Source organism: Nyctereutes procyonoides, unplaced genomic scaffold, assembly GCF_905146905.1.
Source record: "Nyctereutes procyonoides isolate TBG_1078 unplaced genomic scaffold, NYPRO_anot_genome, whole genome shotgun sequence".
In the NCBI taxonomy this organism is placed as follows: domain Eukaryota; kingdom Metazoa; phylum Chordata; class Mammalia; order Carnivora; family Canidae; genus Nyctereutes; species Nyctereutes procyonoides.
Window position 1 is genome coordinate 19963808 of NW_026575131.1, and position 22342 is coordinate 19986149.

General features: G+C 48.4%; 1 pseudogene; it reads left to right on the top strand.

The window, feature by feature from the left end:
• The first annotated feature begins 16923 nt into the window (after nucleotides 1–16923).
• Nucleotides 16924–17362, top strand: LOC129522599 (NADH dehydrogenase [ubiquinone] 1 beta subcomplex subunit 2, mitochondrial-like; annotated as a pseudogene).
• Nucleotides 17363–22342: the final 4980 nt, after the last annotated feature.

Consider the following 22342-nt stretch of genomic DNA (forward strand, 5'->3'; position numbering starts at 1 on the left):
CCACAGCAGACACCCCCACCCCGCCCCTGCCCCTGCCCCTTCCTCTCAGCTGGCCTGCTGGGGCTGCGCTTCCTGGCCTGTAGGTTGGCGCAGCCCATTTTCTCGGGAAGGACAGTGAGTGGAGAAGTCTTAAGGTCCTAGAAGCTTTGCAGTGGGAGTGGCAGTCTGGGAGAGTGACAGGAGTCCTTTGCAGACCTGTGGGAAATGTGACCAGATGGAGCGCAGGCCTCTGTGGGTAATTGGCTTCTTTAGGGTTTCTCAAAGTTGGGCCCTGGACTGCTTTTTGTTGTTGTTGTTTTTTTTTTTTTTTTTTCCTAATCCCAGAGTACTGGTTAAGCATATGGATTCCTGTGCCCTACTCCAGACCTCCAGGATTCGACCCTTGGGAAATGAGTGCAGGAATCCTGCATTTTAATACAGCTTCTTGAGACATTCTTATGCATGCTAAAGGAGTCTTCCCAGGCTTGGGTGGGCATCAATCATCCACGGAGCTTGTGAAACACAGGCAGTAGAGCCCTGCCCCAGCAAGCACTCCTGACTCAGTGGGTCTGAAGTGGCACCTACAGACTTGCATTTCCAATAAGCTCCCCCTCATGCTGCTGCTGGGGTCCTGGGGGCTATGCTTTGAGTAGCATGGCACTTAGATCCCCTGAACCGCCACAGGGTTTGCGTTCAGGCCAAACAATGTCCCATTTGTCAACAAACATAAATGAAGCCCCAGCTGAGTGCTACACCTCCCTGTCTTCAGGCATCAGACCCTGAGGGCCAAAGCTTCTTAACTCCTAGGCCCCCAAAGATGCCTGAAGATATCCCCCAAGTTAAAGATGACTCCAGCAGGACTTTGTGCTTCGTTTGCAGAAACAGAGGGCTTACCTAGACAGTGGTTCTCAGCTGAGGGAGGTCTTAAAGACTCTCCAGTGCCTGACAAAAACACCAAACCAATTAATTTAGACTCTCTGGGGGTGAGACTCACTCAGGCATCATCGGGGTTTTTAATGCTGCCCTGGGGAGTCCAATGTGCACCCAGGGCAGAAAACTACTTGCAAATGTTATTAACCCTGAGTACTGTTGAAACCACCCAGGGAATGATGAAAGACCCCACTGCTGGGCCCACTAGGCCCCACTCCCCCACCATCCCAATTCCTTATTTGGGGTGGAGCCTGTTCACTGGTGTTAAAACAAAGCCCGCCCATGATTCCCAGCGCAACCACAACCGGAGTGCAGGGGTGCACACCTGCTGGCCTAGTGGAAAGAGACTTGGGAGCAGCAGATCTTGGGAAGGACTAAGGGGTGGGATGAGCCAAGGATTGGGCCAGATTCCTTCAGGTCACCACAATCAATGATGTTGGTAAAGCAGATCACAACAGCGATGAAGCAGTTTTGTGAAGTGGGAGCAAAACAAATTTCTTGCCCTCATACCAGAAACAACCACAAACTCTTGTCTTCCTCCCTGGCCAGGGCAGGCATTTGTGGGTAGGGTGGGGAGACCAGGACATAGGAACTCCCTCTGCAGCTTCAGACCTGCCTCTCCTGGACTGCACAGAGGGGCGTGTCCCTGCTGGCCGTCCAGCCTGTACACCCAGATTTCTCCAGCTTTGCGGGCCAAGGAGAAAGTTCTGCTAGAATTACTACCTCACCTGTGTTATCTTTTTTATTAAGATGCTGGTTCCCTGGGTGCCATTTCAGCCTTCTGAACCTGGGGGTAGGGCAGTGAAATCTGCATTTTAAATAGACATTCTGGGTGATTCTAATGTACTTAATAGTCCAAGAATCACTGGCATGAAGCTTCTCTAGCTCTCTGAGGAAAGGGGAATTTTAGAGAGATAGGGCAGAGAACACAGAAGGGGTGTTCTTTGCCATTTTTGGGTTACCTGAGGTCTCTGCTGGGTCCAGGACCTCTCAGAAAATCATTTCCCCCAGAGATAAGAGCCTGACCTTTTAACACAATTTACATCTGGGTCTAATAAATGGAGCTGACTTTACCCATGTGAGCCTGGGTGTCATAGTCAGCTGTCTTTGTTTTGATGTGTTTTTAAGGCCTCTCTAACAGAATGAGCTAGATTTCTGGCAAAGAAATGGATTTCTCTTCTCTCTAGAGAATTCTAAATCTCCTCACTAGAGATTTAGGCTGCCCATCCCAACAATGACGAATGTTTATCGGCCCAGCTTTGGCCAGTGGTCCTGGCCTGCTGTGTCTGCCCATGACAAATGTTCCTTTGTGATCTGCTCACTCTGGGGTTACCAAGAATTTCAAATGGGGAGAGGGGCGGGGAGCAAAAGGGGAGGGAAGTGCGGGGACCTATTTGAAGTCCACTATGACCTTGGAATTCACAGACCAACTGAAGGACCCAAAGCTCTGTGACCCACAGCCATGTGCCATTTTGATGAGGCACAAGTTTGGACAGTGTGTATCTTGACACTAATGAAGGTGAGTAGCTGGGTCAGGGGTTGAGATGACCACCGACCTCTTCACTTTGTAGGACTCACCACACGGTGCAACTCTTGTTTCCTGGTGAATATGGCTATGTGGCTAGAGAGAGAATTTCAGAGAATAGGAAACAATTATCAAGTTGTGGTAAGAGAATGGCACAGGGTGCTCATGACTCTTGGAAAGACATGTGATTGGGACAAAGCCAGGGATCTGTGTCATCATCTCCATCACTCTGAATCCAAGATTCCTGGAGGTCTCAGAACTAGCCCTCCCAAATATCTGTGGTCTGCTCTGTGCTGGCTGGGTCATGGGGGAAGGAACGGTAAACAGGAACTCAGTTTTGAGTGCTTGTTATGGGCCAGGAAAAGTGCAAAGAGTTTAGCATACATCATCTCATTTAATCCTCATGCGATCCTGGAGGTACATACTTTTGGGATCCCCATTTTCTAGATGAGGTACAAAGAGGTTATCCAGTTCTGTCACAGCCACACAGGGGCAGAACTGAGATTTGGACTGACAGACTCTTTCCTTCGCCAACTTCTTGGGCCTGTCCAGCCCAGTCTTAGCCAAGAATCCTGCTGAGTCATTAAGAAAGAATCCCCCCCATCCTTGATGTCTGCTCACCCTTAATACCTGGTCATTGTAGTCTGTCTTTGATGTATCAGCCCTTGACCTGCCATTCACAAGAATCCTGTGAGATCGATTTGCCAAAAGTCCTTACTTTTGACGTCCCCTCTTAATAATCTTCCATCCACTGACTCCTTTCTCCATTACTGGTCCTGCTGGATTCTACATTGAGCCTAATCTCTCTCCCCTGTTGCACTTGTCTTAAATAAAGTCTTTCTTATTATCTTAACAACTGTCATATAATTTTTTTCTTTCACAGAATACAGGCAGTTGAACTCCGGGACCTACATTCTTAATCCTTACACTGTCCCGGCAGACCAGTGGTGTCAGATAGAACTATAATGCCAGCCATATTATTCACTGAAGATTTTCTGGTGCCACATTAAAAAAGGAGAAAGAAACAAAATGAAATTAATTTTTTTACCTATTTTTCTGTTTCTGAACTATTTCAACATGGAATTGATACTAAAAAGTAGTATTAAGATATTTTACATCCTCTCTCTCCCTCTTTCTCTTTCTCTCTCTCTCTCTTTTTTTTCTTTCTTTCTTTCTTTCTTTTTTTTTTTTTTTTTGGTCTATTTAAGTGTTTGAAACCCTGTGTATTTTCGATTCAGCACATCTCGCTCTGGACAAGCACACATCAAGTGCTCAGTCATCACAGGTGGTGAGTGGTTATGGTTAGTGCAGTGGGGGACCAGCCCCCAGCAGGAGACAGGCTTGAGTCAGGGGATTTGTTTGTGCAAGTGCCTGGGACAGGCAGACTGCCGAGGGTGGAGGAGAGAGGAATAAAGAGACAAGGAACCTACCTGAGGAGAAGCACTGCTGACACCCGCTTACCATAGGGAAGTAGAGCCTACTGGGCAGTTGTGCCATGGCAGTAAAAAACAAAAACAAAAACAAACAAAAAGAATGCCCCAGATTTGGAAGTGAGAAGGATAAATGGTGAGCAGCCTGGAGGACCTGGCTCCAAAGCTAGGGCAGACAGAGCCTCATATGATTGGGAAGGGCAGGCTGGTGATCCATGAGGACCTTGGTATCTTGGTATCTTCGGTTGGAATGCTCATCTCACCCTCTCACCCAGGAGCCTGTTCAGATGCAGATTCTGATCTGCTTGATCTGGGATGAAACTAAGAGGCTGCATTATTTCTCAAGAACGCTAAGGTAGGGTGGTATGGCTGGTACGTGGACCACACTTTGAGTAGCAAGGGCTAGAACATATATTCGTGCTTTGAATGGTTGACAGGCAACATGGAAGGGGATGAGGTCGAAACTTTCTTAAGCCGGGGAGAGCTTTTGGCTTGAGTTCTTTCTAAGCTGTGGCCATAATTACAGCTCCTGCCTGTTGAGTATCTACTCTGTCCTGTGCTTTATACCAGGGGTCGGCAAACTGTGGGCACCGGGCCAGATCTGGTCACTTCCTGTTTTGGTGAATAAAGTATTATCGGAATCCAGGCACACCCATATGTTTACATACTGTCACAGCTGCCTGCATGGTACAATGGCAGAGCTGAATAGTTGCAACAGAGACCATATGGTGTGCAAAGCCTAAAATATTTACCATCTGGGCCTTTATAGAAACGTTTTGCCATCCCTTCATACAGTGTCTCATTCACTTCTCATCACATTGCACGGTGAGTTAAGTACTATTATTGTCCCTTTTTACAGATGGACAAACAAAGGCTTGGAGGCATCAAGGCACTTGCCCAGCACCTCCCAGCTAGTAAAAGAAGCAGAGCTGGTTCTTATGCCTGGGCTGACTTGTGCCAAAGAGGCCAAACCCCAGGCTCTTTGTTATCCTAGTCCTGTGGGACTAGGAGTGGCTTCTACAAAGTAAAAATGTCTGTGTGGAGCAGCAGAAGTCGGAGTGGGAACACATTTTTGTGGAATGGACACAGACACATATGTTCCTTGAGCACCCCCTGTGTGCCCACACAGGCTGGGTGCTCTCTGTTATAGCTCTTGCCCACCTTTGCCTTTCCCTGAGGCAGGGATGGCCTCCCACCCCAAACTGGCATCGCTGTCCCTGAGGCCTCTCTCTCTGCTGTGGGATGGCATTTGTTAGATCAACACCCCAACTTTGTGTCTCTTGGCGGGACAGATCAGAGGCACGGTCCCCCATGTCACCCACCTAGTCCCTGCCTTGTGCTTCTGGTGAGTAGCTCCCAAACAAACTACCTGCATCCAAACCGCATGTCGAACCCCGCTCTTAGGGAAACCCAAACTAAGACTCATAGCTGCTCAACTAGATACCGTGATAACTGGGAAAGTGCTTGCAGACCCACATTTTACAGGTGAGGAAACTGGGAGCTCCCGAGGACAGTAGCTTGTGTCACTTTTAGGGGTGGGGGTTCATAGCCAGATCTGCCCAACTCATTACTCGATGAGTCACACTGCCTGTTCTTTGATGATGATGATGATTGTGATGGCAATGGTGAGGATTGCTGAATGCTCCCTGTGGACAGATGAAGAGTCAGTGGCTCAGGGCAGTTTGGTAACTTGCCCAAGTTTTGTCCCCGTGTGAAGAGGTTTGACCCAAGGAAGCCTGGAGTAGCAAGGCTGGAGACCGCCGTGGGCGTGGTGTTGGCACTTCAGACCTGCCCACTGGGTGGGATGAGCATCTTCAATGACTGCTCCTGGGGCCGGTTGCCATGGCTACCACCAGGTAACCCTCAGAATAATGGAGGTCAGTGATGGGAACTGCAGCCATGCCAGCACCTCAGTGTGATGTGCCCCCCCCATTCCTAGTGCAGTGGAAGCTGGGGGGTGGGCAGGGAGCAGCCTGGTTGCCGTGAGACCCAAGGGAGCAGCTCTCATGATTGCATCTCTAGACACCTGTGAACTTGACCACAGTGTCTGGGAGTTGCTCTTGCTCTCCCTTACCCACCTACCCCCTTTAATTCTTCCCATACCTGGATATGAGCAGGAGCCTGCCTGCCAAGGGTGGGTGTTGTCGCTCAGCCCCCAATCTGCTCGTGCCCTTGTTGTTGTCGCTCAGCCCTCGATCCTGCCTGTCTCTCCCTCCTCCTCTTCCTTCCACCCTTGCAGAACCGCAGTCTTGCAAAGGCTACAGACCTCTCGCTGCGTTAGCAGAGAGGCTTGCCCAAGTCCTGGATGCCCCCTCCGGAGGCTCTGAGGGTTTTGGTGGTGATCCCAGTCTTGTCATCTGGGAGATGGGGACACAGGCTACTGTGAGGACAATAGCAGGACAGGTAAGAGCCTGATCTCTGAACTGGGCAGACTGGCCTATGAATGCTGGCTCGCGGCTGTGTGTCACCGTAGGCCGGTTAATTTTCTGAGCCTCTGCTTCCTCTTCTGTACGGTGAGGATCACAGTTGTAGCAACCTCCCCCGGAGCTGTTGTGTTAATGGTTCTAACGCCCAGAGCCTGCTACCTCTTATTTCCCGAGAGCCCCTGCCTGCCCGTGACCCTGTAAGGCTTTGAGTCTGCTAAGGGCAGTGGGTTTCTTGTTCCAGACCAAGCACGGTGACACAAGACTGTGCCCTGGGTTGAGAGGGAGCAGCTTGCCTTCCAGCCGGATGCAAGAGAGGGAGATAAGGCACCTCTGTTTCCTCCCTTGACTCGCTGTGCCTGTCACCCGAATCTGATAAGATAGGGCCAGCCGGGTGGGTCCCCACAGCTCCGGAGGGAGGGAGGTTAAGAGCTTGGAGCTGAAGGGGACACAGACTTCTTGAAGCCTTGGTGGCGTCCTTCATCTCAATCAGGCATGGGGCAAGGGTGGCAGAGGGTGAGGATGGGGAAATGGGAAAGATCTGTAAAAATCCTTTCCCCAAGCTATGTTGATTCTTCCTTCCCTCCTTCCCACCAGCCCTGAAGATGCTCTGATAGCATAGGAAGGAATAAGGGGGGCGGGGGTGTCTCCAAAATCCACAATAGGCTCTGGGATGTCTTTAAAGTCTCCAAGAAATTGGGGAAAATTCTGCAAGGTTGCACATTTTTCAGTGCAAAAGGGGACAGAGTGTTAGTGCAATTCTCATCCAATGGGCTTCTTCCAGTCTGGTTCCTGTGGCCGTGTCTTACGGCCATGCTCCCAAGAGCTGGTTGTTACATTTTCAGGGATTTGGAGAGCTGGTCGTTAAACACAAACATTAAATATTAAATGACAGAAAGTTACAACAAAATAAGTATGTTGAAAACAAAGGTAATAAATACTTCCTGATGTGTATACCTGTTACTATTGTCTCGCTCCGGGAGCTGGGTACGTCTGTTGTATCTGTAGGTGTGTTGCTGAACATTGTCCAGCTCTGCCTCGGTGATGCCACATGGATAGCCAGATGTTGGCCATGGTGGCAATATTCTCAGCAAATGCCACAAACCAGCCCTTCCCTGCACTCTGAAACTCTTATTAAACATTGACTAGTACGACACGGTGCCCACATCACCCACAACAGAATTATCTGAAGTTGTCTGAATGCAGATGCTGGGGCTCCTCTCCAGACCCACTGAATCTCTGGGTTGGGGGTTGGGGGGGTCCCAGAATCTGTGTTTTTAGAGAGCTCCACGGAGGATTCATGAACACTGTGTAAATCCTGAGAGCTTGGAGGGATAGGGGGAAGGAGATGTATAGGGAAAGTGAACATGAGGGAAATTCAGGAGAATATGTCCCAGGATAATTGTAATGTGGGTGAAGACTGAATCCCAGTATCTCCCATCTTTTATTATTATTACTGTATTGAGAGAGACATCTACTGAGCACTGGCCATGGTTCAGACACAGCGCTAAGTGCCTTCAATGTATGTTTCATCTCTGTCTCACCTCCATGTAAAAGTCAGTTTGGGTACCCACTTTATAGATGAGCAAACTGGAGCTCAGGCTCAAGTGCCTTGCTCAGGGTCCAACCTAGTGAGAGTTAGAGAGAAAATGCAAACAACGGGAGTGACAACAGAGCTGGTGATTTTATTCCAAACTCAGTGGTGGGGACCTAGAAGGGACTCGGTGAATCTCAATGGATGGACTTATCTAGAAGCCACCACCTGACCAGAGCAACATTTCCTCTGGAGCGGATCTTATGATTCAGGGTAATTTCTTGAATGCCATTAACTATCTCACATGAGGAAAGAGAAATGCACCTCCTCCCGAGATGTGAACAGTCAGGATGGGGCATTGCCATGCAGGGGTCAGGCATGGGGGAGATGCCCCACGTTGTGTTTTGTGAGGCACAGGGCTCCTCACAGGCTCGTCCTCTTCGGTTCCTTTGCTGAGCCAAAGAGTGACACTTAACACACGTCGGTGAGGATGAAGACAAAGATGACAGTGAGCATGGAGCTCCCAACAGTCTGGCATATTCAAATGAAACTAAGTGAAAAATTAAAAACACAGCAAGAGTCAAACAAGAAAGAAACCGAGTCACTGCCTGTTGTCACAAGTTTAGTTTACAAGCACGTGAAGGTTAGGGGCTAACAGGCAGGTCTCGTGGGGGCAGAGGAGGCTCAAAGTGGAGCAGCCACAGATGGAGATGGGAGGCTGGCTGATGTCCTGGGAGAGGGGTGGGTCAGGAATGCTGATGCTCCAAGTCAGGGAAGGATGCAGTGGCTTCCAAGAGCGGAAAGAAGCTTGAAAGGGCTGTGCTTGGAAGGCATCCAGGGCACTGTACCGTGAGCATCCAGCTGGGGCCAGGAGGCCATGGTAGGTGGGGAGCATCCCGGAAGGCCTGGTGCCCAGTCTGGCTGGCTTTCCCCAGGGGGTTCCAGAGGACTTCAGGACAGCATTCAGCTGAGGCTGAAAGAGAAACTCTTTCCTGCTCTCTACTCCCACCACGCACACCCCAAAGAGTGGTATTTCCCCAAACCGTGATCTCTAGGAATTCTGGAAAAAGAGAGCCTTGTAGACAGGTTCAGGAATTGCTATATATCATATCTTTTTCTGTAGAGATAATAATCATCACAGTAAAGGTTCTGAAAAGGTCTGCACCCAAGAAACATTTTTAGCCTGGTGAATCATTTGGAATTGCAGGTAGCATTCACTGGCGGACTCCACCCACATCCCTCAGATCCCTGGTTCTTGTTTCCATCCCACCCCTGCTTTTCTGCCTGCAGTCACTCCTAATGGTCCCCCTGGTGCTTTTTCAGAGAACTCCCCTCTGGCTAGAAGGCCTAATGGTGTCTTGGAATTTACACCCCACACCCCCCACCCCTGCGGCAGCCCTTAAGCAATGACCAATATGCTGTCCTAGTTGGGGCAGCTCTGAGGCTAATTGAGAGCCCAGAGTTCCCCGACAGGACCAAGCCAAAGCTGCCCCTGTGGGACTTGGCTTCATGGGTCATCCTGGGCTGTGCCCTTAATGGCTCTCTCCACTCAGGGTCAGCCTCTGGGGAGCCGGGCCTGCCAAGACCTCATTTCTCCCACATCAGGACTGTGTGCTTCTGAAACACCTATCGATGTGGTTTGGATCTCTGGCCCTCTTTGGCAGGTGCTTTGATAAACTCTGTCCTGGAGAATAGCCTCCACACCGTGGAATTGATTTTCTGGAGAGGGAGAGTCCTGATTCGATGAGAAGAGGCCTTGCTCTAGCTCAGCCCGTGCTTTCTGAAGCCTCTCTTTGCTGTCCTCAATCCTGGGCAGGGTTTCTGCAAGGGCTCTGAGGAGAGATTTCCTATCCCAGCACCCAGCATCTCACCTGGGGAATTCAGCAGATCAGGCCATGTGGGCTGGATTTTCGAGGCGAGCATAATTCACCTCTGCCACGGTGCATGTTTATTTTTGGAGAATGGGTCCCCATAAACCTTTCTCACCGTCTTGAATCTGTCTCCCGTTCTGGCATGAGGTTTGCCTGGGTAAGAAGTCAGATGCCTGCCTGGGCCAGGCGGATAGTGGAGGGTGAATTAGCCGTGTGGTGAGGTGACCGGGAGTGACAGGGGCTGGGACAGAAAGAGCAGGGTGCCTCCCATCAGAGGAGGCAGGGCCAGGGGCTCCAAGCTAGTTGTTGCCTGTAGGAATTGGACTTACAGGCCAGGAATTTGGGGGGAAAGCCAGAGATCCAGATGTTACTCAAAATCCCTTAACTTCCCAATATTAGCAAGTAGTTCTAATGTTTTGAAACGTTGTGGTACCAAGTAGTCTAGCAGTGCAGGCTTGATGAGAGATGCCGGGTCTGGATTATCTGCAGAAAAGCAAAGATGGTGGAGAGACGCCGCTGTGGAGGCAGAGGTCTCTGCTGATGTACCCCCTACCCCCAGCACACATATGTTGTCCACTCACTTTGCACATGCTGGTCCCTCTGCCCGAAACACTTGTCCTCCAATGCGTTGCCTGGCTAATTCCTTCTCATCCTTAAGACCTCTGCTTCCTCCTGACCCCAGGCCCCTGAGATGGCCTCGCCTTCCTGTGAGAGCTCCCACTGGCTCTCAGCTTCCCCTTTTATAAGACTCATCCCATTTATAACCACCCGCTCAAAGTCTGTCTTCTGTGCCATTCTGCAGGCTTTCTAGGGGCCAGGACTGTGTCTGCCTTGTCCTCTGTTATATTTCCAGCACTGGACAGAAGCCTGACACACAGCAGGTGCTCAGAAGAGTAGCACACACAATAGGCTCTGGGATGAAAGAGTAGTGCATCCAAGAAGCTTCCTTTAAGGGTAATGAAGATCCCACGCTCAGTAGAAAGGGTTTTGTTGTGTCCTTGAAAACCACTCCCCTGGCTCTTGTTGGTAGGCACTCACTGCGATTGTTCTTGTGTTCACATTGAGGCCCCCAAGGGTGGACATTGCTGAGCAGAGAGCTTAGGGCTGTGCATGTTGAGCTTTGTGAATAGAATCTCCTAGGGTGAGGGGTGACAAACTAGCCTTAAGCCAAAGCTACTCACTATTTGTTTTGGTAAATAAAGTTTTATTGAAACATAGCTACACCCATTTATTTCTATGTTGTTTTTGGGTGGTTTTGTGCTGCAAGAACAGAGCTGTATAGTTGAGACAGAGACCATGTGGTCTTCAAAACCTAAAAAATTTTACTACAGTAAAAACGTATAGGCCTCTGCCCTTCAGTGCTGCAGTGCCCAACCTGCACAGCTTTACGTAGCGGCCGTGGGGCTAAGTGCACCCCAACCCAGATTTGAGAGCCACTAGCTACTGAGACCAGGCACATGCCCACAGGACTTGTGAGTAGTCCTGTTTTGGCAGGACGATCGTCAGTACCCTTTCTCCATTGCCATCCATGGATAGAAAAGACGAGAGAAAGGCAGTAATCAGAGGGCCACAGATGCTATGTGGAATAGCAACCACCTTTCCCCCTGGCCTCTCCACCTCTTATGAGATGGAAAGTGTGGAACAAGTCAGAGACTGGTCATGGTCCTTTTGCTCCAAAGTTGTCAAGGTCCTGGCCAGTGACTCCTGAGTGTGGAGAAGGGGCAGGAGGGAGCTGGAAGAAACGGGATAGCCTGCAGGCCCACCTTCCAGCCTACCCCCGATCAGTGTCTCCCATGGTACTATGACTGAGCGTTCCCATCACCTCCCCCTCCCCAGTCCATAGGTTGAAATCCTCACCCCCACGGTGATGGTCTTAGGAGGTGAGACCTCTGGGAGTGATTAGGTTAGGAAGGTGGAGCCCTCATGAATGGGATTTATGTTCTCATCACCAAATCTTCCAGCACCTCGATCTTGGAATTCCCAGCCTCCAAACAGCATGAGAAATCAATTTCTGTCGTGGGTAAGCCACTTAGTCCGTGGTGCTTCATTTTAGCAGCCCTCGCAGACTAAGGCACGGGGGTCAGTGGCTACCAGTGAAGGTGGCTGGCTGTTGCCACCACAGGGATCTCAGCAACAAGAAGCCATGAGACAGATGGCCCAAAGCAGGACCTGCAGATGGGGGTAGGAGGACATTGAGCCTGAGCCCGATTTCCCATGTCGAGGGTCTATATGGCAGGGACATCCCCACTGGGCCTTCCAGAGGACCAGTGATTGTTGCTCTAGTTATCTAATGCTATAAATAAACAAGCTATCCCATAACTGAAAAGCTGAACAAAACAACAGGATTTATTTTGCTATGAATGTGTGGGTAGGTGGTTCTCAGCAAGGACAGCTTGTCTCTGACCAGCTCATCCTGAGCGAAGGGGTGTCCCGGGCCAGGGCTGGAATCACCTGGGGGCTTCTTTGCTGGTATATGTGGTGGTGCTCACCAGCTGTTGGCTGAGACCTTCCCTGGGGCTGCTCGCTGGTCCACCTCCCACCTCCATCTGTCCTCCCCATCAGCTGCTGGTTTTCCTCATGACATGGTGCCTGGTCCCAGTGCCCCTGAGACAGAGCTGGATGGAATTTGGATTGTGTTCTCTACCCTAGCCCAGAAGTTCCATGGCATAATTTCTACAGGATTCTGTTCCTTAGGAAGTCAGTCACGAAGGCTGGTGTATAAGGAGAGCGCATTGGAGAAATCGTGGACATGTTTTAAAACCTCCACCAATACACTTCACCACGAATGAGTCTTTGGCATCTGCCCTAGGGAGAGCCCAGAAAGAATGCAGCAGGAGGAGGAAGGAAAAGGAAGCCTGTTTCCTTCTCTCACTCCATCACTGGGGGGACTCTTGCAGGAGGCGGAAACAGCCTCTGTGGTCAGTGCAGACTCCAGACACCATGCTCAGTCCACTGTCGGGAAAAGTAGGCAAGCCTTTCAGTCAAATGTTAGATTCAAGCTTTAGGGTAGGGCTAAGCCTTAAAATCCAAAGTGAGGCAGCTTTGATAATCAGAAGGGATGGCCACGTTAGGGAATGAGATGGAAAGTCAGTTAAGGAATCCTTCACTGCTTAGGGCAGCAGGGAGGGGGGTGGGGTTGGGGGGACAGGTGTCCATAGGGCAGTGTAGATAGTAGCAACAACAAAAGTACAGACGGGCCATGTTTCCAGCCCAGCATCAGCAGGCTGAGACTCCTCTCCTAACGGTCTCCTTTGAAAAGCCTTGCTCAGTAGTCCGGTCCCATGAAGTTTGCTTTTCAGGCCCTATGTTTCAGGGAAATTGGATAAATTGATCTCTGGGGGCCCTTCCCAGACTAACATTCCCCGATTCTCTTGCTAACAGGGGCCGGGTGCTGACAGTTTAGTTAGGAAACGGTGACTAAGAATGTATTTATTTCATTAAGGCAACTCTCAGTACAGACATCATAATAGTAGCTGGAGGAATTAGCTTTGTTCTCTGATTTCAGTGAAAGAGAGGGAGTTACACGTGGCCTTTCCCAGTGTCTCTGTCTCTCTGGCCTCTCTGGAGATGGCAGCCTCACCCCCCACCCCTCCCCGAGTGTGATTTGACAAGAGGCTTTGAACAAATTTCTAGCAGTGGGACCGCATTTGGAGCCAGACTTCTTGACTACTGGGAGTCAGTTTTACAACCCCTGGTCTTTAGAACTTCACAGCCCAAAATGTGGCCGGGAAACCATCAGCATCACCTGGGAGCTTGTTAGAGATGCAGGCTCCCAGGCTCATCCCAGAGCCCAGGGATCAGAATCTGCATTTTAACAAGATAGGGGTGGGGGTGGTCCAAATCTTCTACATCAAAGTTGGAGATGCGCTGTTTTAAGGATCACAATCCCTGGCTTATTATTCTTACTCTGTCTCTTTCAAGACATCTGGAAGTCAAAGGGTCTCAGAGGCGAATTTCTTCCAGTTTTGACCCCTGGAGTCCCTGGCAACTCCCTTTCTAGCTGGTTCTTCAGTGATGGCTAGAGAGCTTAGGGGTAGCTCGCTGTAAATCACTAGCTAAAAAGAATCATGCCACACTTTCAGTGCTTGAATTTAAAATGCCCTTCTTGGAGCCCCTGGGTGGCTCAGAGGTTGAGCATCTGCCTTCGCCTCAGGTCGTGATCCTAGGCTCCTAGGATCAAGTCCCACATCAGGCTCTCTTGCGGATAGCCTGCTTCTCCCTCTGCCTATGTCTCTGCCTCTCTCTCTCTGTGTGTGTGTCTCGTGAATAAATAAAGTCTTTAAAAATAAATAAATAAATAAATAAATAAAATGCTCTTCTTTACTCTTTATCTGGAGAATGCTAGGCAGAAATACTTAATGGTAAATGGTTTCTATTCAAATGTCCGTGTTGTGGAAAGCCAGTGTCTTTTTTTTTCTTTTAATTCCAGTCTATAGCAAGGTTTCCTAACACCCAGAGCCACTTCCAACTGTGCACTTCAGACTTTAGTTAATGTCAAATGGCTTGTCCTGTTGCAAATCTCAGAAACATTTCTGTTACAAGGTGGCTTGCCTCTAGCTATTTGTATAAAAAGCTAAATGAGCAGTGGAAAGGTACAATAAAAATCCTCTATGTACTAGAAATATCACACCATTGTGTTGGGCTATTGTGCATACTTCTCTTTTACCATTTCCCCCTTAGACCACGAACATAAAAACCAACAGGGAGAGGTTTATAATTTTAGACACCCACAGCTCTCTACATTGACTTGAGTTAAAATGCTCTCATCTGACCTGATGAAGTACTTCAGGCATTTCCATTTTCATTTCGAGGCATTTCCATTTTGAACAAATTTTGGCTTGATCAAGTGACAACAGTCCACAGGTGGACTCAATCCATTTTTAGGCCTAAAGTGGTATCTTACTAAGAGCGTATCAAGGCTCTTGGGCACAATCTAAGTCTCTGAGCTAGCCACCTTAGAAGCAGGGTTTCCCAGCACTCATGAACTGTAGACGCCAGATGAATAGTGGTAATAGTGGGTATTCCTAAAATGGCTGCTTGACATCTGCTAAGCTTGCTGATGATTTTTTTTTTTTTTAGATTTTATTTATCTATTCATGAGAAACAGAGAGAGAGAGAGAGAGAGAGAGAGAGGCCTTGGGGCCTTTGAGGAGCATAGAGAACACCTCTCAGAAAGGTGCCTGAAGGGGGATCCCTGGGTGGTTCAGCGGTTCACCCTGCCTTTGGCCCAGGGTATGATCCTGGAGACCCGAGATCGAGGATCTCGGCCCCGCATCGGGGTCCTGGCCTGGAGCCTGCTTCTCCTTTTGCCTGAGTCTCTGCCTCTCCCTCTCCCTCTCTCTCTTCTCTCTCTCTGTGTCTATCATGAATAAATAAATTTAAAAAAAAATCTTAAAAAAAAAAAAAAGGAAAGAAAGGTGCCTGAAGCTCAGGGAGTCTGGAACATTCATGCGGTGCTCTAAAACCTGGTTGACAGAAGGCCGCACCGGGGGCACGGAGCCGGCACTGCTCTGGCCTGGGCCTTGGCCCCAGTCTCGCAAGCTCCTGCGGCCTGGGCGCCTCACGCAGAGCGCGGCCGGCCTTCGCGCGGGAGAGGGCCGGGCATTGCCGGTGAGGGTGCGTGCAGACGGGCCCCTGCCCCATCTCGCAGCATCTGTGTGAGGCAACTCTGTCTCCATGCTAGAGCCGAGGAATGGGAAGCCGGAGAGGCGAAGCCGTGTGCCCTGCTTTGAGGTAGGGACCTGCGGGTCCCGCAGCAGCTCTCTGACCCCAGAGCCTCTTCTGAGGACTGCAGACCACCCATCCTGTTTGCCCAGGACTGTCCCAAGTTTAGCCCTGCAGGCGGCATGTCTGGAAAACCCTCAATGCCAGGCCCTAGGAGAGGACAGGGGACCTGGTGGCATTTCCTCACCTCGGCAGCTCCTGGCTTCCTCCCTGGGCTCCCTCCCCGAGCAACAGCACGCACATGGGTTCCAGACGGTCTCTCTCATCTCTTGCTCCACTTCTGCATTCCGGTGAGGCTGTTTCCAAGTAAAACCCGGATAAATTTGGATTTCATATGGTGGTTTCTCCTGAGTGAACCTTTTGTGTAGAAAGTGGGAGACCAGAAAGTTTGGTTTTTTGTTTTGTTTTGTTGTTGTTGTTGTTTTACTTCTTTTAAATGAGGCCCATTTATTCTAATGCTCCTGGGGAGGGTGTGATGTCTAGAAATGAAATTTTATTTATCAGCTAAGTATCCATTATTGTTTCACTAGGGTTTTTTTTAATGCTAATGAAAAAAATGTGTGTGTGCACGTGAGGGTGTGTGCACATGTAGGCACACTTCATAAGTCTACGTGTATAGTTTCTAGGGCTGCTGCATCAAAGTACCACAGACCAGGTGGCTTATACAATAGAAATGTATGAACTTGTGGTTCTGGAGGCTGGAATTCTGAGATCATGGTATTGCCAGGGTTGGCGGTGAGGGAGGATCTAGTGCAGGCCTCTCTGCTTAGCTTACAGTCACCTCTGTTCCCCCTGTGTCTCCACAGCGCCTTTCCTTATGGATGTTTCTGTGTCGTACTTCTCCCTTTACAAAGGACACTGGTCATGTTGGATAAAGGCCCACCCTAATGACCTCATATTGACTTGATTGTCTCTGCAGGGAGTCTCTCTCCAAATATGGTCATATTCTGAATACTGGGGCTAGCACTTCAACATATGCATATGGGGGACACGATTCAATACATAACACCCTTGTCTGGAGTAACTAATAAGGTCTCAGTTTTGCTGTGCCTTATTCCCTTACCTTCTTCCCTCTTCATCCACTTTGAAGCTCCTCACAGTCTTCGCCTTGGAGGATCCCACTGACTCAGCTTTACCTCCTATCAGAATATGTCAGGCAGAGAATCAGCAGGTGTGACATTCCTATAGTTCTCTGACTCACACCTTCAACAAACATTTATTGAGCACCTGCTGGGTGCCTTGCAATGGGCCAGATGCTAGAGAACAAAACAGAGATGAACAAGACTCAAGCCCTACCCTCGCGAAGCTCACACAGGGTATAGGAAGAATCTAGTCCTTTGAGCCAAATGACTTTTTGTTCAGATTCTGCTTTTATTTTTATCCAACTTTTGGTGGCCCTGGCTTATCACATGAGATCTCTGAGCCTCACTTCTATTCTTGGCAGTAGTAGGCAGAGCAGGTGATGAAAGTGCTCGGCCCTGAGAAGGCTCTCCGGGCGCCAACTGGCATGTCGGCTCTGACGCGCTTGGAGTCTTTTGTTCACATTGGAGGCCAGTTGTTCAGAGGCCCTGGCCAGCGGGCGGCTGGAGGCGGTGGAGTCCATCATGCTGGTGGCAAGGTGCATATTGAGCCCCGGTGTAGACAGCTTCCCCAGCTGACCAGGTCCCAGGTGATCCAGGCCGAGTTCTTCAGTGGCACCATGTGGTTCTGGATTCTCTGGCATTTTTTGTCATGACTCAGATGCTGTGCTGGGTCACTTTCCATATCCAGATCCTTCCCAGTGGATGGATGAGGAACTAGGTATCCTTCCTGGTGATGAAGACTGAAAATATAGATTGAACTCTTTGCAAGCAGGAGCCAGGTGAGAATTTCAAGCAATTACGGACTTCATATTGTACATGAAAGTTGTAAAATTAAAGTATTTTGGTCAACAGTGAAAAAAAAAAGTGCTCAGCCTCCAGGGTTGTTGTGAGGAGTAAGGGTCCAAGTAAGTGCCCAGCACAGTGCCCGGCACACAGTAACCATTTAGTTAATAGCTGTTCAGTGAATGAGAAGTATGTGCTCAAGTAGTAGCACCAAAGTGATTATTAGGAATAGCTAATTGTATAAACAGATAAAGGAAAAATCCAAAGAGGTAGGTCCTGCCCTAGGCTGCGGAGGTCTACGATAGTGTAATTTTGGTCTGTTCGGCATGTTTCTTTGGGTATCCCCTCCACATGCTGTGAGTCCCACTGAAGCCCATCTAAAGTGCCCTGCATCCTCAGGGCAAGGTTAGGCCCATGACCTCAGATGGCCAATGACTGAAAAGTTTGTCTTCCCTGGCCAAAACACTGGGTTCACTGATGCATAGAAGAACAACAGGGCCAATGATACCTCCCTGGAAACGCCATCTGTGTGTTGAAAGAGAGGGTCTTGTTTTCCACTGGCTTGCTAAACTGGGACTACATGTAGATGGCAGTCATTGTCCCATGCTGCATATAAGAGGACATCTGGGGACAGAACTAAGGAATGGAGATAAGAGAGAAGGAGACAGGAAACTGACAAAGTTGATGGTATTGTCTGAGACCCTGGATCCAGCCATGGTTGAAGCTAGACCTGCCCCTGAACATCACCTTCCTGAGTCTGGAAGTTATCTATACTGGCCTAATCTGAGCTCAGCTGAGAGATCTCTGCCTTAATAGTGGGTGTGAACAAAGTGATTGGGAACCCAGAAGCTGGTCCTACTAATCTTGACAAGGAGTATCAACTTAGTTTTCTTGAAGCGCATGACATGTGGGCCCTCTTCAAAGATTAGTCCATCCTCACCTGGCAGAGGAGCCCAGAGGCACTGGAAGGAGCGGTGTGTGTGCAAAGGGAGTGATGGGTGGAAGGGCAGGGCATATTCAGGGCTGGAGAGGAGCTGGCTATGGTTGGAGCTGGATCTTATTACTGGGGATGGAGGATATGGTTGGACTATGAAGGGCCTTGAATGCCAAGGCAAAGTATCTTTGTTCACTCAAGTCAGGGTCCTCTGCTTTTTTCTCTCCCTCTCCTTGGGAGGAAGATGTGGAGGTGAGGGGAGAAATTGTTTGAAAGGGGGAGAAATCTTGTCTCCAGGCTATCAAATGTCAAGGGAGGCACCCATTTCCCCCACATTTTTCCAGTGTCTGAGTACCCAACCTGAAGACAATAACTAAATGGGAGGGGCCAGTTCATCAAGAAGTAAGGGACCCCATTCTGTGGAGGCCCATGGTTCCTGTGCTAAAAATACTGATAGATACGGGTGAGCAAAGGCCCAGAAATAGGACCTGACACTGAGTGAAGAACTTGAAATGCTTTAGTGCAATTTCTTCTTCAAATGGGAAGAAGGGAGCATGAAAGAGGAGGCAGGCAGGTATCGTAGACAGAATAACTGCTCCCAGAGGTGTCCACATGGAATTCCCGAGGTCTGTGGATAGGTTACCCTACATGGCATAGGAACTTTGTAGGTGGGGTTAAGGGAAGGATCTTGAGGCAGGAATGTTGATGATCCCAGTGAGCCCATGTAATCACAAGATAAGAGGGAGGTAGGAGGGCCAGAGACCGAGAAGGACGTGTGAGCATGGAAGCAGATGCCACGTTGCTTTCATTGCTGGAAGGGGCCACGTTCTGAGGAATAGTGATTCAGTCTCATGGGAAGGTCCAGGTTGGAAGTGGGTGGTGGGATTATCTCCCTGCCCCATGCAACATACCAAACCAAACTCGTGGATCTGGGTGTGTACTATTTCGGGGAAGGCCATGGAGTCAGACAGGGGTCATCTTGAAAACAAGAGGACGGCACTATTTTAACAGAGGAAATATAATGTTTGGCGTTCTATTTAAGCCTCTTAAATCAGGGTCCTCTGGTCAGCAGTGTCTGCATCTCCTGGGAACTTGATTGAAAAGCACATCCTCAGGCCTCCTCCCAGACCCCCTGATTCAAAAACTCTGTTAAGACTGTGCAGGCAGGAATAGATTCTCCCCTAGAGCCTCCGGAAGGAACACAGCTCTGTAGACATGTTAATTTTAGTCCCTAAGATCTATTTTTGGACTTTGAACTACAGAACTGTAAGATAAAAGTTAGCATTGTTTTAAATCCCTGTTTGTGTTAATTTGTTACAGCAGCAGTAGGAAACAGAGTATAGAAGAAGCAGTTCTGAAACAGTAGGATAAAAGCTTAGGGCATGGGCTCCTGGGTTTACAGACCAGTTCTGCCGCCGTCCAGCCTGCAAGTTAACGCACGCTCTCTGGGCCTCGGCTTCTTCCACTGTAATGTGCGTTATGCCCGCTTCTTAGGAGAGTTGGAGAAAAATCAAATGAGGTAGTGCACACAGTAATAATCACAGTGCCTTGTGTGTGGTAGGCGCTTAAGTAATATTAGCCATTTTTCCTTTCATTTTTTAAAGATATTTATTTGAGAGCAAGAGCAAAAGCAAGAGCGAGAGCGAGAGCGAGAGATAGAGAGAGCACGAGCACAAGCAGAGGGAGCAGGAGAAGGAAAGGGAGAAGCAGGCTTCCCCACTGAGCAGGGAGCCTGATGCAGCGGGACTTGATCCCAGGACCCCCTGATCATGACCTGAGCCTAAGGTAGACACAACCCACCAACTGAGCCACCCAGGTGCCCTTCCGTTTTTTTCTTTTCTTTTCTTTTCTTTCTTTTCTTTTCTTTTCTTTTCTTTTCTTTTCTTTTCTTTTCTTTCTTTCTTTCTTTCTTTCTTTCTTTCTTTATCATGACATGCAGAAAAATGTAAAAAATATGATGAATAGTATTCAATGTAAAAAAAAAAAAAAGACTTTTTTTTCCTTCTCTTTTAAATGTTTATCTTCCAAATCCTTTTCCGTGGGGGCTGTTTTGGGATGTCATTTGTAACATAAAACAAGAGAATTATGAAGGAGCTTTTATGAACGCTTTTAATAACAATTTTTACATTTATATGATGTTTCATGGGCTCTGCCCAAACACATAAACTAATACGAAAAAAGAGAGAGCAAGCACAAAACAGAGTTATATTAAACCCAATCAAACCACAACTTGTTTTTCTAGCAGTTGGTTATAAAACATTTCAGCTGACTGGATAAAGGTAATCTGTTGCTTCAAATTATTTACTTTTTGATGCAGAAATAAGGACTGTTTCCATTTTTATTTATTTATTTATTTATTTATTTAGTTAGTTAGTTAGTTAGTTAGTTAGTTTTGTTTCCATTTTTAAAGCACTGCATGTTGTCCCAGGACATGTTCCCATTTTACGCAGTGGGGAATGAATCTTTCCAGGATCCATGTCCTTGGACCTAGAGTTGGTACATGTTGGAGTGCATGAAGGCTTTGTCCTCCATCCCCCCAGCCTCTCCCTGCCTCTTCTTTCATCTATACCCTCCACAGGTGACCTTACCCAGTTCAGTGATTTTAAATCTTGCCATGTGCTTGTGAATTTGAAAAATACACTTCTAGCCATGGCCCTGTGCTTGCACACCAGGCTCATGAACTAACGGGCTACTGGCCTACGTGATGTCTCCATTTGGATGCCTGCTACGTATGGCTGACTCATCCTAAAAAGAAGTTTTGATTTCTTTCCCTTTGTGGGCTTGCCCCTCCTCCAGCCAGTCCTCAAAGAGTGGCGTCCTCATCCACGATCCTTTGTGGGGTCTTTCCGACAGCTAGTATTATTGGCTGTATACCCACAATATGACCCAAATCTGTCCTTCTCTTGTACCTCTATCCCTGTCATCTGTACCTAGATGCCTTCAGCTGCCCCTTGAAGTCCTGTAATATTCTCGCATATAGTCTCCCTGCTTGGTGCTTACTTCACTACAATCTGTCCTACACAGTAGCGGAAACGATCTTTGAAAACATTGAAAATTTGATCTTGTCACTCTCGTGTTCAAAACCCCATAGTGGCTTCTCATTGTATGATCAAACTAAACTCTTTATCTCCAGGAGTAAGTCCTCAAAGGGCATATAAAGAGCATTTTCTGGCTGAAATGATGTGGAAGGAGAGGACCACAAACTGTCTCAAGGTCTACTTTAGGGAAACCAAACTAAGACACCTTAACCAGGCTCTCTGCATAACAGGAGAAGCAAGTCCCTACTGGGGAATTGCCGATATGTGCTTCCCAATTACTACTCTAGTAATAACAGCCCTGATTTGCACATGACAGGTATAAAGACTAAATTTCCCAGTTTCCCTTGCCTCCAAGTGTGGTTGTGTAAGTTATGGACAATGTAACATAAAGGTTTGCGTGCACAATTCTGGGAAGTACCCATTAAGGAAGAGAGCATGTTCTTCAATGTTTTCCTTATTCCTGCTAGCTGCAATGCAGATGTGTTGGCTGGAGCTCTGGCAGACATTGTGAACCATGAGGTGACCTTGGAACAGAAGCTACATCATAAAACACAAGAATGAAGGCTGGATCTCTGGTGGTTTGAGGAATGTCACACCACCCCTGAATTGCTAATCACATCTCTGCATTTTTATTTTGAGTTTGTCCCTTGCAGCAGAAACAAATGCTAAGTACTGTAGAGGAGGGGCATGACCGACCATTTTGTTCGGGGAAAATAGTTTTGTTTTTTTTTTTAAAGATTTTATTTATTTATTCATGAAAGACAGAGACAGAGAGAGAGAGAGAGAGAGAGAGAGAGAGAGAGGCAGGCAGAGACATAGGAAGAGGGAGAGGCAGGCTGGATGCAGGGAACCCAATGTGGAACTTGATCCTGGGACTCCAGGATCATGCACTGAGCCAAAGGCAGACGCTTAACCGCGGAGCCACCCAAGCATCCTGGGAAAACAGTTTCAAGATGCCTGCAGCTCACCACCCAAAGGCCTGAGTAGACTGATGGTGATGGAGAGATGTGGAAAACACTGAGGAAGGTGTAAGATGCAGACACCTTGATAATAAATTAGAAGTGGAGCATGAGCACACAAAAGACAAAT